We start from the raw sequence: 13,315 nt of genomic DNA on the forward strand, positions 1-13,315 counted from the left end.
GTTTATCAAAGACAAGCTGATCTTTGAAGATCACCCGAAGACTACTGGCAGAGCTAACTGGATATGGAAGATTACTAAGGACTTCTGTCCACCACATGGACGTCCAAACTGAGTTGTAGATGCCAAAAAACAGAACCTTGGTTTTATCTACATTCAGTTTTAGTCAGTTGACCTTCATCCACCTGCTAATTTCTACCAAACAATCCCTGAACCTAGTAGCAACTGAGGAGGCTTTATCCATGATGCTAACAATAATCTGTGTGTTATCAACATAAATTGATACCCCAAAACAAAAAGATTGAATCAATTTGGCTAGTGATGAGATTTACAGATTAAAGAGGCTGGGGCATAATGAAGAACCTTGAGTAATCCCACAGGGGAGGTGAAAAGATTCTGCAGTAAACTGTCCACACCCAATGGTATGACGCCTATGAACCAGTAAGGACTTCAGGAGACTAAGAGCTTGGGCATTGTAAGCCAAGGACAAAAGGGGAGATGTCAGAAGAGTAGAGGAGCAATGTTGAAATCAGGGGACAGGTCAAGCATGACCAGAACCGCTGCCTCACTACCATCCACTACAGATCTTATGTGATACACTGCTGTGACCTAGACAGATTCCATTCTGTGCTAACATCTGAAACCGGCCTCAGGGGGAACCAAAAGCTCATGTCTCATTATGTACTCCATGATATAATGATTCAAATGTTTTTCTAGAATCTTCACTGGAGTGGGCAATCACAAAGCAGGTCAATAGTTTTTAAGATTGTTTCCATTACATTTAGGCTTCTTCAGTAGAGGGATGACAATAGCTTATTTCCAGGAACTGGGGAAGTGCCCCACCTCGAGAACCATGTTGCACATTTAAGTGAGACACTCCACCGCTACTTCTTTTACCAGCTGTATGATTTTTGGAGAAAAGGGGTCCAAAGGGTACCCTGATTTAATTCCTGAGAGGAGCTTTTGGAACAGTGTCACTGACAGAGGGGAAAAACAAGAGAGGCCAGCTGAATGATCGCAAGAAGAGGCACTGAGTGTCAAGATTGATTGCCACTGGTCAGATGAGCAAGACAAGTCTAAATAAATATTCAGAACCTTGGACTGTAAAAAGATTGAGTTGTTGTCACAAAAAGATTGAGGGTTTACTGTGTCAAATATGTTGGGAGAGCTCGATAAGTTGTTAACACTATTAAAAGGGACCTTGGAAGAATTGTCCACATAATTGATCTTTTTAGTGAAATATTCCTATTTCACTTTGAAGATAGCATGTTTATTGACTTACATTAAAGACCTGTGTTTTGTTTTTTCTTGCAGATCCTGAGTTAAATGCCACTGACATTCCTGTTGACTGCACTTCTGCAGCACAAGCCTTAGTTTTTCTGAGAAACAAGGGGCAGTGGGTTTACTTCTGCAAGACCTGACTGATTTAAGACGGGCAGCACTATCCAAAGCAGAAAGCAGAAACTTAGAGTATTCAGATGCAGGAAGGTCTGGGTCTAGAAGGATTGCAAAAGAAACCACCTCTAGAGCCTCCTTAAATTCCACATTTAATAACTTTCCTCAATCTCACCTCAGAACAGGGACACGAAGAGTACTCCATAGAAAACAGAGAAATTTAACTTTAAAGTAGAAAGGAACAGCATAGTGATCAGACCAGCTATGCTGGATGGCGCCCCCAACATTATTTTCCCAGGGGTTGGAGAAAATCAGTTCTAGCCTGTGACCATCAACATGATTAGGGTAAAGGACAACTTGAGTGAAACTCCAATTGGGCATGGAGCCAATTGTGTTGAAAGCATCCCAGCAGGAAAATTTGGACTTGGGCATAAAGGTTCAAACACTTGTCCACAAGCTGACAAAAAGGTGGCCCTATGCTGTGAATGAGCAATTCTGTGAAGGTAAAGGAAGATTAGATTTTCAGTTTAAACAGAGGGGCCTTAAAAAGAGACTGAGAAGTAAGAGATTAGGGCATACAATTAAAGGAATTTTTATAAGTTATCGCCAGACCGCTGCCTAGTTAATTAGGACGTCCTGCCTTATAATAAAATAACCTACCAGGACTTCCACCATGAAGTCAGGTCCCAAGGACTCATGCACCCAATGTTCAGTTAGAAATACGCAACCTAAGTCCAATGCTTGAATAAAATCCATGATTTCAATCCTGTTATCAATCAATGAGTGAGCATTGATAACCAACACGTTACCTTGAGCTCACCATTCCCAACTTCCTCCACAGAGTCCCCAATGCTCAAAACATTAGTGTGTCTAAATTCCTCTCACTCCTGGGCACCTTGGTGCAGGTTGTGGCATTAGTGCACATAAATCTACTGATTGGCATGCAGTATTCAACCGCAATGTTTTGCCTTTGGTTTGATTGAATCAGTGGGATCTTGTAGTGTTGGTCTGTGTACATGTGTGTGTGCTTTATATCTGTGTCTTATGTGCGGTATGTGTGCATGCACTATCCGATTGTTGAATCTATTACCTCTGCCAGTGTTTGTTTGCCTTTCCTTCATTTGATTTCAGAAAATATGTACCCTTTATATAACAAAACATTTGAAAAAATCAATAACATTATCCTCACTGAACAACCTTTACTTGTGAGTCGGAATGACTGTAGGCATATTTTATTTTTATGAGTGCGGAGATCTTCCTCAAGCAACAACCACAATCCTTGTCAGGGTAAATGATAAAAGTTACTATAGCCATATATATATATATATATATATATATATATATATATATATATATATATATATATATATATATATATATGTATATTCTCTTTATTCGATGTGAAAATCATCAACCATACAAATAAAACAGACAAACAAGATACAATACACTCTCAACAATCATTATCCAAAATAAACATTCCTACACCCCCCTTATCCATTAAATACTTAAAACAAAGTCTTAAAAACAGTTAATTAAACCAGTTTCAAAGTCCTATTAGCCATTTTACATGTATAAAAATTACATTTCTGAATTTTCCTAAAAATATAAAATATTACAATAACAATACAAATTAAGACTCAAATTGAGAAAACTTCTATATTATTCCGCCAAGTTATAGCTCCCTTTAGAAAAGACCCCACCCCGAGCCACGCCAACGCAACCGAGGCCATATGCAGCCACAGGAAGGATGGGCGGTATTGCACAAAACTCCTATCTTTCAATATGGGAAATAAATACTGACACGGAAAGGGGGCATAAAAAACATAAAACTGAGTAAAATGAATTAAAGTCTGTAAAGACACTCCATCACAGGGGCATGGTTTCATAGCTTTTTCATCAAACTGACCTAGCGGGAAACACAGATTGCTTTTAATAACCCCAAAATAGAATTGCGAGATAAGAGTCCTTTCCCTCACACCTCTTATCTCCAAGAGATAAGCCTCAGGACCCACCCTCATCTTTAGCATTATAAAATCCCTAACTGATTTCTTCTATAATTCCTCCGCCTCCCTCTTAACCCCAAAACATTTTGGAGAAATTCTCCTTTACCCAGTGTTTATCAGATTTGGTGAGACTCTCTGGAGCCTCATACATAACCGGCCGCCCCAATGCGGAAGATAGTTTTCTAATATACATCAGCCAGGGAATATCTTTTACACACTCACTTGCCATATAATCCCACAAAATCTCTCTATAAAAAGCAGCAAACTCATTCATCCAGATAGAGATACATAACCTAAGGGGAGCAATCTTAATGGCATCTTCTATAAAATCTAGGGTCAATTCAGCATGCAAACAGAAGCTGGAAATGTTTTGACCAACTCCTAACAAACTCCTACAGAAGCGATTTTCCTCTATAGCAGGGGTGTGTCTGTGTGCCCCCACAGAGACTCCCCATACAGCAAAACTGGAAGACACTTTCGCCTATAAATTTCAAGTAGGACCTTAACAGGTTAATTACCCACCCTGGCAGCAAACTCAAAAGTGGCACCTACTGTTGAATTAAAAAGCCACCCTTTCCTGGCAATACAAGATTTCCAGGAACCCTTGTCATCGAAATTAATCCCTAAATAGGGGAATTCCTAAACCTTACTGATTGCTTGTTCATTAATCTTCAGCCCCCCCCATCCTACTGAGTGGTTTTCCATACACCATAAAGTGTGACTTATTACAATTTATTTCTAAATCCAGGGCTGTCATAAAAGTTTCATAAGCTCTGACCGCCTCTCAAAGGCCAATCATAGTGCGGGCCATAAGTACTGCGTCATCCGCATAAATCAAAACCGGGACGTTCTTTCCATTAACTTTAGGGGCATCCTTACAGTGTTCTGCCAAAAAGTCGAACAGCCCATTTGTGTACAAAAGAAAAACAGTAGGAGCCAGGACACATCCCTAGCGCACCCCCCTGCCAAGCTCAAAAGCATCCGAACATTCCCCATTTACCCCAACCCTCACATTGGCTACGTTTCTAAATGGAGGTACTGAAGTAACTCCACAACTGAGGGTTCCAGTCCCAGCTGGGTAAGCTTCTCCCACAACTTAGACCGATTGACCTTATCAAAAGCACAGCTGAAGTTACTAAATTAACCTTCTGGTAGCTTGGCACAATAGCAGTCACGCTTAACTTAGAGACAATGTGTAAAGTGTTTATGTGACACACAACCAGTAATAAAGTGAAAACACAAGGCAAGAAACATCCCACACAATTTAGGAAAAATATAGTAAATAGTTTGAGACCAGAGCTACAAAAACCGAATCAGTAGAATCACAGATAAGGAATTTTCACCGGTTTAGGTAAGGATAGCTCCTAAAAGCACAAAGGACCACTCGCAGTTATCTGGTCATGCTAGCCACAAGTTCAGGCCGACAGCAAAGAAGAGAAGGTTATTCCTGCTGAAAGCACTACTTTCTCAAAATTCAATGCGAAGAATTCAATTAGAGGTTAACATGGTCGCAAGGAGAGCATCACTGTAGCGTGAAGAGCAGGCCTAACATCGTGGATGGTCTTAGGTGTAGCACGAAGATCCTGCTGAGTGTCGTACAAGGTCAATGCCACGGACTGTCGCTGTTGTAGTGTGAAGTACAAATCTCACATTGCCATTTGTCACTGACAGTCACTATATTGAGAAGAGTCAGATTCACATTGACGGTGACACAAACGTGCATGTTCACTTTCACAAAAAGTCAAAAATTTCAGGATTAACCCTTTTCTTGCCAGGAGGAACTCAGCTGATGCTAGCCAAGAGTCCAGGACATTAGGAGGCAACTCTTGAAGGTCAGGAATTCGATCCAGTAGAGGCTAGCAGGCTCAGGCAGATGTAGTTGCAGGTCCAGGTAGGCCCAGTGCATCAGGTCAGTTGGGCAGTTAAACAGAGGCCCTTAGAGCTTATTGTGTCCCTGTAGGTCAGAACAGGAAGTCAACTAACTGACTTTTGGAATGACTCAGCATGGCATGAAGGAAGCAGTCCAGTCTTCCTTCTTAGAGGGCAGGGCAGGACCCAAGCAGCAGGGCAGTCCTCAAGCCGCATGGCAGTACTCTAGTAGCAGGGCTGTTCTTCTTCTTTATTGTCCATGGGCTCATGAATGCACTGAAGAGGTGGTTTTAGGGTCCAATATTTATACATGGTGACAGCTTTAAAGTGGTAGAAATTCCTAGACTCCCCCCACATCTGGTTCTAGAATTACCTTCCCTCCCCTGCTCGAAGGGGTCTGGGGTGATAATAAGCTGCTGTCAAGTTCTTTGTGGATGAGATCGGGCACCCCCTGCCAATTATAATTGGGGCAAGGAACAGCTCCACCCCTCTGCCCCTAGTAGGGTGCACCTTACCCTATGGGCTGTTTAGGGCCTACCTTATGGGTGACATGTGTATTAAAATGTGAGATTATGCCTAGAAAAAAAGTTGATTTTGCCAAGTCGAATTGGCAATTTAAAACTGTATGCAGGCTGCAATGGCAGGCCTGAGACATATTTTAAGGGGTTACTTATGTTGCTGCCACAATAAATGCTGCTGGCCCACTAGTAACATTTAATTTACAGGCCCTGGGTACATGTTATACCACTTTACAAGGAATTTCTAAGTAAATTAAATGTGCAATCAGGTAGAGGACAAGTTTACCATGTTTTAAGGAGTGAGCACAAGCAATGTAGCACTGGTTAGCAGTGGTAAAGTTCAGTGGCTCCTAAAGCCAACAAAAAATGAATATTTGCAAGCAGGAAGTGAGTAGGCAAAATTTTGGGGGAAAGGACACCTTAAGGGCTGTCAAATCTAACAACGGCCTATAATTAAAGAGAGTGACTTTCAGCTAGTATTTCCTTGTCAACCAAAAGATTAAAGCATTATTTTACTTGTAACTTACCTTTTCTATTATAAATTTCCCAAAAATTGTCTCTCACCATTAATTTTCTTGAATGGCTGTAACCCTAACTATTAATAAAACAAATCAAAGCCTAATGAAGTTAGTAAATATCAAATGTTGGGAAGGAAATGGCCCCTCCCTCGTGATGGATGCATATCCATGTCAAGAGTGCTCCAGATGCATCGATATCTGGACGCTTGTGTTAATATTTGGTAATGAGTGAGCCATTACCTAGGCCTTTCTTGCAGTGATAGAGTCTGCTTAGATCTGGAGTGGTGGACAAAGCAATACCCTCATGAAGGGAAAGGGATACTGCTCTTACCTGGAGTCAAGTGACACAAGTGCATTGATGACAGCACACCTGTTTGCGTTCAGTAAGATCACCTGTGTTACTGGAGTAGGAGCCTACTGGTCCATTCATGTAAAGTTTGTGGGTGTGTACTTAACTCATCATTGGCTTGCATGGATCTTCAGACAGCACATGATACTTGTGCATGCTGGGTTGTGTGTGCCTGTGGATGGTGCATTACATGGAAGACCTGAGACTTTGGGGCCATGGACTAGAGAATCAGACCTGATCTGGACTGTTGCCCATATCTGTGATTCAGTTATGCAAGTAGGGGGGCACTAGTGCCGTTATGTCATCACTGTGTCGAAGGAGTACTCACAAGGAAGGAACAGGACTCTGGATCAAGTCCAGAAGTCATCTGCCAGAGCTCCACTGCTTCACCATCTTACCAGTTGGAAACAAGGGAAAGAAGGCGCCACTACACCAGAAGCTGTTGTAGTTTGCATTCGCCTCAGCACACCAACCCCAGAGAATGTGGGAAGGGCATGGTGCAAGCTGTTCATTGTGTCAAGCTGGGGAGAGAAGCACCTCAACTCTTGAGTTATTCAATTTTTTGTATTTTTATCATCAGGGAATGTATTCACATCTTAAAGTGTATCCAGTCAAACAAAATTCAATAAGTAATCCATACAAGTGACAAATAAAGCACCATAAAATTAATCACACGGGCTGCAGTTGATTTAGTATCTTATCTGATCTTCATTTCTTGTCCACCTTCCATGGTAATCTAATCCTTCTTGAGCATGATATAATTTTGGCCACAGGTTCCCAAGTTTGCTTCAATTTCCACAGTTGTTTACAAATATCCAGAATTCCAATCTCTTTGCCAGCTATATTGCAAAAATGATACCATGTGTGCCTTGTAGTTGGAGATTTTTTTATGCGCTGAGACAATTGCCACCATCGCAAGTACTGTATTATATTGGGGGAGTGGGGGCTTGCACTAATCCAAGTGGGATAGCAGTCGATGTTGGCTAGATATAAATAGTAATCAATTTGCTAATTTCCTGAGAACCTGATTCCAAAAAATCGGAATTGCTCCACAATTTATACAAATAGATGCGGTGTATGCTTCTGGGTCAGAGTAGGGAAAACAATTAGAGTCCAGCCTTAAGCCCCATTTATGGAGTGTGTTTGGTGTATGATAAATATTTTAAATACATTTTTAGCCGGGAAATATTTAATTATTCATTACAATTATAAATTAAATCTCCTCTTTTGATTGCCGTAGATGTCATGCATAGCTCAGTGAACCGTCAAACAGCAATGAGCTGCAAATTGTTGTCCTGATTAAATGTTGATACACACAGTTAATAAAGCCTTTCCTTACAGCGTACGAAAATAAATCAAGAAAAGTTATGCGTTAGATGGACAGCCCTACATTTTTGATCTTATGTAAAAAAAGGAATCCAGAATTTGCAAGTACTTACAAAATCCCAGTAGATGAGACAGTACTGAAAGATTTAAGCGTGCTATTATCAAATAGCTGACCAATACTTTGCAGCTGAGCGCTAGCCCACTGTTTTACAAAAATATAATGAAAAAGAGTGGGATTCAAGAACTGAGTCAAACTGCTGTGTAGATCGGAAATTTCAATATTGCTAGAATCTTAAAATTAAGATACTAAATAAGAGCATAAAGCAATAGATTTTTAAATCTGGCCTTTTTAAACTAGGGTGGATTTTAAAATCCAGGGGCTTATTTATAGGACCCTAGTGCCACAGAAGCATCACTTTTCATGATTCTTCTGTGGTGCTAAGCACTGCGCCGAATTTAAAAGGTGGCGTTAAGCCACGTTTGTGGCTTAACGTCACTTTTTAAATATGGCCCCTTCCCACGCAGCACTGTGCGTGGAAGGGGCATGCAATGGGTGTTGCTGTGGGAGTGCCACGGCAACACCCATTGCATTTTGATGCTGCCTTAGATTTATGACATTTCGTAAAGCTGAGGCAGAGCAAAAATCTAACGCCACCCCCAGGGGTGGCATTAGCAGGGTGCAACAAGGAGGAATACTTTTATTCCTCATCGTTTTTTTGCTTTTTCTATGCGTGCTTCATTCTGCGGCACGTATAGAAATTGCAAAATGCCAGGAATGATTGTTTATGTGTGGGAAGGTGTCCCGTCCTGCACATAAACAATCATTTGAAAATGACGCTTTGGCATTTCTGTGTGTGCTGCATTGGGCAGCACACACAGAAGTGCCAAAGCTCCATTAGTGATTGTTTATGTGCAGGAAGGGACACCATCCCACACATAAACAATCACACCCCTAAATGCAGACATCCTTGCACGATGGTGAAGAAATACCTGCGTTGGGGCTGGCAGCTGAATCCATGAATTTTGCAGGGAGGCTCCCTCAAATTTTGTTTTGCCACTGCTGGGTAGACGTTACGTAGAGGTAAAAAGTTATTACTAATTTCCATAACAAAAGATGTCCTGTAATAACATTTTATTGATAGAAGAACCCACCCATCCTTTTAGGCTGTCAGCTGTAGACGATGGCTCCAAAAAAAACACAACAGAGAAAATTACAAAAAAGAATTAGGTACCAGAACAGACAGCGCTTGAAACGGAAATAATAAGGTAGCCTGTATTGTGATTTTGACAACATTGCAGCGTCCTGAATATTTAAGGGAAGTGTGTTCTATTCAGCCAAGCTACTTAAAATGATTTGTCTCTGCAGATCGAAGTTCAGATCAAGGATATTTGCATACTTTGTTGGGATTTTAATTCCCAAATAGGTAGTTGACACGACATACAGGGATATCGCTTAAAAATAGAACTTAATTTATTGAACAAAACAAGACCAAAATGACAAAAATCCAATAGGCAGAAGTCAAGACATTAATTTTTATAGGATATCTACAAATGTAATGCTTAAAAGCTTAAAGCACCAATGGGGTCTATGTGGTCGCGTTAGATCAGGGTAAATCCAAAGTTCCGATGGACTGCAATGGGGCATGGGCTAGCTGCAGGGACCAACCGTGTCCAGTTGAAACAGTACCTTATGTAGAGAGTTGCGTTGATGTTGGGGATCCAATGCAGGCAGCAGAGGAAATGATGAGAATGTGATATATTGGTTCAGATAAAAAAATCAGGGGATGTGTCATTGTCGAGCTGCAAAGTCATAGATCCTTGAGCAGTGGTGAGGCATCAAACCCCTTTGCGAGGAAGGTGATGTGTTGTCGGACTGCGCAGCCGGCGATGCGAATGGGATGTGCCACGGCTGATGGTGGTGCAGTGATCTGGAGGTGCGCAGTCGGAGATGTGAAGCCCTCATCCTCAGCACAGCAGCAATGCATTGGTGGTTAGGGGAGATTTGACGGTTCCGGTCAGCACAGCGGCATCGATGAGTTGACGGTGACAGTTGTAGCATAAATGAACCCACTGTCAAGTTGCAACAATGGGGCTCTTACCTGGTGACCCGCACTGCTTGGTTTGCAGGGACGATATGGACCCACGTCCGCATACCCGACCTTACGGCCTGTGAATTTTGTGTATGTCCACAAAGGAGTCCGGTAAGCACCAAGGAAGAGGGCCTGAATGAACGTCTTTGGGAATGCCTTTGCATGCTTAATTGTCAACCTTTAAGAGAGGGAGAGGTGACAAGACACGAGTGATGTGTGTCCTGACACCCTTGTCTCTATTCTTTTTAGTTACCACTTTTAATGTAGTTCCCCCAGTCCTCCTACCTGTAAGCAATTACTGGGATCATGACATCCTTGGGATGTTTGGGAATGGTCGCCATGTGGCTAATGTACTCACATCCAGATTCTTCTCTGGAGATTGATTTTGTGGGAATAGCACCCATTCAGAAATTCAATAAGAACAAAAAGCATTAAACATGTTAGCCATTTATAATGTCAATATGTCTTCCTCCCATCACTCACACATGCGGCCACAACCTACTGGTAAGTAGTTCTGTAAATGTGGATGTAGATCTAATAATTCAGATCAGTCTATAACCTGTTATCAGCCAGTTAGTTGTAGCGAGATCAGCACTGTACTGTGAATATGCAAAGTTGTGCCAGGTTAGTTTCAGGTTAGTGCCACAGGTAAGTTGTAATGTGATCAGTACTCAAGTTACGCCAAGTTGGTGTTCATTAAAAAGAAGATGTTGCACCAACAGTGAATTGTGCTAGGTTAGTGTTAATAACAACAAAATTACTGCTATGATTAAACATCATGGTAGTGCATACTTGCGTTGAGTACCTCACTGCAATGCTGCTGTTGTCTTTTATGTTGTGATCCTCACTGAAAGGGATCAGATTTACTTACAGTTTTCTCTTTTCTTTTCAGGTGTCCAAACGGACAGTCAGAGTGTCTTGTAGATGACACATGAAACATGATTGTCATCTACAAGACACCCTGCAGGTAGGTTAACCCATGGAGTGGGAAAGGGGCTGTGAGAGGTGGAGCACTGCCGTACTAAAGCCTCAGAGAGTCTTGAGGGAAAGCAGCTTCTAAAAGTTGGACATGGTTTAAATAGAAGAACTGCACCCAACGTGGCTGCAGGGGTTTGCCAAGATCACTAGAGATCTTGGCAGATCTGACTATGGTCAAGACGTCGTCACAGGTCCTTGCAGCTGAGATAGTGGGTTCAAAGGACAACACAAGTAAAATGGTGATGCCCATATACAAAGGAGAACATTTATGCCCAGATATAAAGTGAAAAACTATGGCAGCATGAGGGCTCATATGAAAAGTGCCACGTTAACAAAAGCAAAACATGTAACATGTTCAAACACTCATTATGTAACAAAGAAAGTACATTATACAAAGTGGTGCTGGTTGCATCATTCAGTGGTGGTATATTTATGACTTGACTTCTTCCGGAAGTGTTGGTGGACCTACAAGTGTCAGAGGCTCCCTCGGAGAACTGAAGGATCATGACACCCACTTCCAATGGTCCAGCCCTGGATTGGCACTACTTGGTAGGGCAGGATTCCCAGGTGGCAGATTCTGGGTGCTGTGGGAGGGATGCAGGCAGTCTTTGATGTCCTTGAAACTGCAGAACAGGAGAGAAGCCAATAAGCCCTTGCAGTCACTCTGGTTATAGGGATGTAAAGATCCTTTTCACTCCCAGGCAAGGAGAGCAGCAGACATTAGGTCAGGCACATCAAAGCAGGAGTCCAGAAAAGTCCAGCAGAGTTCCAGCAGAGTGACAGTCCCTTATGCAGCACAGCCGTTCATCTTCCTGGTAGAATGTTTCAGTTCCAAAGGTGTACAGATTTGATGGGGTTTGGGGTCCAGTAATCAAACCCAGTTGTGCCTTTGAAGTGGGGAGACTTCAAAGAGAGGCCTTTAAAATGCACAAAAGCCCTGTCCAGGTACACGACAAGTGTTATGCAGTTTTTAGTGTGGGGACAGGAATAGCCCTGTTCGAGTGCAAGTGTCAGCTCCTCCTTTCCATCCAGCCCAGGAAGACCCATCAGCCTGGTGACAGGCAATCAGGATGTAAATAGCAAACCTCAGCTTCCTTTGTGTGTGACTGTTTGGAGAGAATGCACAAGGGCCCAGCTGCCACCCACCCAGATATGTATTGAGACAGGCAGAGGCACAGGATGGTTAAAGAAATAAAATGCCAACTTTTTAGCAGTGGCATTTTCAGATTTGCAACTTAAAATCCAACTTCATCACACCTTGGGATTTTAAATTGTGACTCCAGAGACACCAAACTTGGTGGCTCCATCTGTTCCCAATTGGAAATTACACCTTTAAAATGTAATAAGACAATCCCAATGTTAACCTGTGGAAGAGACACGCCTTACACTAGTGAAATAGCTTATGGGTGACATGTGTATTAAAAAGGAAGGTTTGGGCCTGGCAAGTGGGTTAACTTGCCAGTTTGACAGAGCAGTCTAAAACTGCACACACATAGTCTGCAGTTGCAGGTTTGAGTCCTGTGTAAAGGGCTACCAAAGTGGGTGGCACAATCAGTCCTGCAGGCCCATGAGCAGTATTTAATTTACAGGCCCTGGACCAATTGTGGGTAAGCTAATGTTACCATGTTTTAAGCAGAGGGCACATGCACCTTAGCACTGATTAGCAGTGGTGAAGTGTCCAGAGTCCTAAAGCCGGCGGTGAGTAGGAAAAATGTTTTTTGAAATGCCACCTAAGGACTGTCAAATCTAACAATTGCCTATAATGTAAGAGAGTGACTTTCAGCTAGTATTACCTTGTCAACCAGAGGAACAAAGCGGAAGAAAAAGGCAAAAGCTCTGGGGATGACCCTGCAGAAAGGGTCAGGCCCAACATGCACATAGTAGCAGAAGCCTCTGGACATCAGGAGTAAAAGGCCATAAACCCCTGGTTGGGCTAGTAGCTACTGCCCGTCCTGTGGCTCTGGGAAATTGGTTCGGATGCCTAACAAATATATTAAATTGTTTTAGAAGGCTTCGTTCCCTTCCACAAAGTTGTTGTCTACAACAGGAAGTGATGAATTTCTTTGAGTATATGTCTTGTAGATTATTATCACGATATGTGTATGTACAGACATGCTTTCACAAGGACACTTGAGCATCAGTATACTTTCATACTTGAAATCTAGTATACGCAGATAGTGCCACAATGATGCACTGCTGAACGAGGGAAACATCTATGTGCTATGGACATGACAGCAACATATACTGCGCCAATTACCAGACAGGTATG

Source organism: Pleurodeles waltl, chromosome 2_2, assembly GCF_031143425.1.
Source record: "Pleurodeles waltl isolate 20211129_DDA chromosome 2_2, aPleWal1.hap1.20221129, whole genome shotgun sequence".
Classification (NCBI taxonomy): Eukaryota; Metazoa; Chordata; class Amphibia; order Caudata; family Salamandridae; genus Pleurodeles; species Pleurodeles waltl.